We start from the raw sequence: 2942 nt of genomic DNA on the forward strand, positions 1-2942 counted from the left end.
TATTGCCTCTGCAGATGCTCCTATGTGAAAGCTTCACTCCCACTGGCATCCTTTTATAGTATCACTTGACTAGGTAGAGTTGGATATAGCAACAGATGGATTGGTAAAGCCTTCAGCAATGATATAAAAAAAAAGAAAGTCAGCTGGGCCTGTATAACAGATGTTAGTTTTATTTCCGTGTTGTGTTGTGTTGCCGGCCTTCAACTCTACTAAGTTTCGCATCTTTGAAGTTTCTCTTTTTTGTTCTCTGTCTCAGCAGAATGAAATTTGAAATGGATATTACTAGCCACAGGGTAATGAAAATAACAAATGCCAGCTATGATGTTGGCAAGATCACTGTCAACAACTTACAAATTGAAAATGAAATTAGCTGGCACCCCAGGTTCAGCCTATGAATTTTAAAAGGCAGGCATGAGCAGTATGTATGTAAGATGCAGCATAGCTGACAAGCAGGTATGCAAGTGTACAAACTGCAAATGCTAAACTTGTAAATGTGCATCTTAATGAAGGAGTTTTTTAAATGTTTACACAAATCATTTGTAAACAAGGCAGGCATTGAGTTAGTATCTTTAATCATCTACATAAAATGATAATTTTATTGGATTTCCACTTTTCATTTGAATGACTCCAGCCCCGGCGTCGGGGTACTTCAGGGACCGAGCGTATGCACAGAGAGTCCTTAGAAGAATATTTACGGTGGCCTTCTTCTTTACCCTCTTCTTCTGTGTCCTGCTTTTGTAACTCCCCCACCTCCTGCTCATTTCCTTCTCTTCCACATCCCCTCTCATTCATCATTTCTCATTGCCACCCCTCTTCCTCTCATCTCTCTCCTCTACCTCGTCCATCTCTCTCTCTGAGGTCAGGGTGAAGGGTCAATTGCCTGGGTGCACCACGGAGCCAGTTCCTGAAAGGGCAGTCTGAGCTCTGTCTTACCTTTGTCTTTTATATCGCCTGACAACCCTTTCCCACAGGAGATAGCCTCGCTTGCCCCACTAACCAACTCCTTGCACAATGGTGTGTGTACATTTTCTGGATGCATTTGGAGTGTCTGTATATGTGGGTGGATGCATCTCTCTGTGCTCCAATCCTTGGCCTGCCCCTTTTACCCACCCTTGTTTATCTGCCCTGTTAAGTTTCCTCCTCTCCAGCTGTCTCCCTTGCCTGACCTTTTTCTCTCACCGCCTTCCCTCCTCCATCGATAGCCAGAGCTAATAAGGCAATTAAAGCCTAATTAAAGGAGTCTTCAGAGAGAAGGAAGGTCTCAGGCAACTTCATGAGTGTAACGGAGCGCTGGGTTTTTTCTTGCCTCTGGCAAACTGTCTTTCACCCTCTGCCAACAAAGTAAACATAAAGCACGGAAACAATGTAAAACCAGAGGAAGTGTATATACGATTCCATCATTTTTTGATTTTATTTTTTTAGAAATACAGTCTTCAGATTTATTTTGACATTTCCAGTGGTATCCATAAATGGGTAAGGTAACTAGCTAATTTGTTCAGCTCCATGTGTATCTATCCGCCCGGCGTCAGCCCACTCATTGTTGTCAAATTTGCCAGCACAGATCAAAGGGCCCTGTGCAGCGTGCCAGCCAGGTTACCTCTGCTTGGCACTCTGAATCAAAGTCATGGATTAAGAGGGGAAGTAAGAAAGGAGGGAGGGAGGGAGTTCAAGGCCATGTGAGAGACGATCATCCTCTCTTTGGGATGTGAGCTGCCTGTCACAAAACTCTGTGATGGATATGTGTTATTTATTTTTTTCCACATGCATCCCAAAGCCTCCCTTCCATCCCAATGCATACGATCACTGTGTGCGCTTGTAGTCTGAAACAAAATCTTTACCCCTGATTTAGAAGGCACTTACAATGCATTAGCCTTGTGGTAATTACTAGAAACTCAATTAGAAGAAACCGCTGAAGACCAAGACCAAACTGGAGGGCTTAAGCTGCAACGCTGGTAAATGGATTTGGAGTTAATTTAGTGAGTCAGAGGGTGAAACAGCCATCAGTGATGTTTTAAGCTGCAGCAAGCAACCTGAACACTCAGAGCTCCGTACCGTAGGCTGATCTCCTCTGTAGTCTGCTCTCAATTGGCATCCCACTTCACTTTGGTTATGGTAATGCTGTGGGATTTCATTTTACCCACCTGCTTGCACAAACCCTCGTATGTCCGTACATGTGAGACTTCTACGTGCTCTTGTTTGGTTTATTATTTTTCTGTGATGTTTACAGGTTAGGTTTACATGTTACTGCCAATGTCTCAAATCCTGCTCAGACAAAACTAGTATCTTTTATTCATGGATCTTTCCATATTTTCTAACATGCCTTGAGACATTTTTATGACCTTAAGCTGTGTATAATATCACATTGTATGGTCTTCATTTACTATGCAAATTGCTTGAGATGTCTATTGTTGTGACTTGGCTCTGTATAAATGCAAGTGAATTGAACTGTATGGAATTGAATTGGACTGAACTGAATTAAATTGATTCAGTTCAATTTAAATAAGTTTATTTATCCCCTAGGGCAGTGGTTCTCAAATGTTTTCTGTCAGGCCCCCCTTCAGAGGACAAAAATCTTTTGCGCCTCCCCTCGCCTTAAATAGTCATGAAATGAGCCAGTTTAAAGTTACTGAAATTAAATATCATGAGCAGGCTTTCTTCATTGGTCGCACCAGCTAATGATTTGTTTGCCCTATTGCCTTATTTGGATCAGCATTGCCACAGCTATTAATGCACCATGCAGCTGATGAATAGTTATTTTTGCATAACTCAGTTATGTTGCAATGATTTTCAGTGATACAAGACTAGGTATTTGTAAAATGTTTTAACCTTAAAATTAGGGATGGACTGATACCTCTTTTTGATTTCCGATACCGATACCGATACTTCAATTTTGAGTATCTGCCGATACCGATACCATCTCTCCTCCTAAACTTCTTTGGAAA

Source organism: Stegastes partitus, unplaced genomic scaffold, assembly GCF_000690725.1.
Source record: "Stegastes partitus isolate 25-593 unplaced genomic scaffold, Stegastes_partitus-1.0.2 Scaffold48, whole genome shotgun sequence".
Lineage (NCBI taxonomy): Eukaryota > Metazoa > Chordata > Actinopteri > Pomacentridae > Stegastes > Stegastes partitus.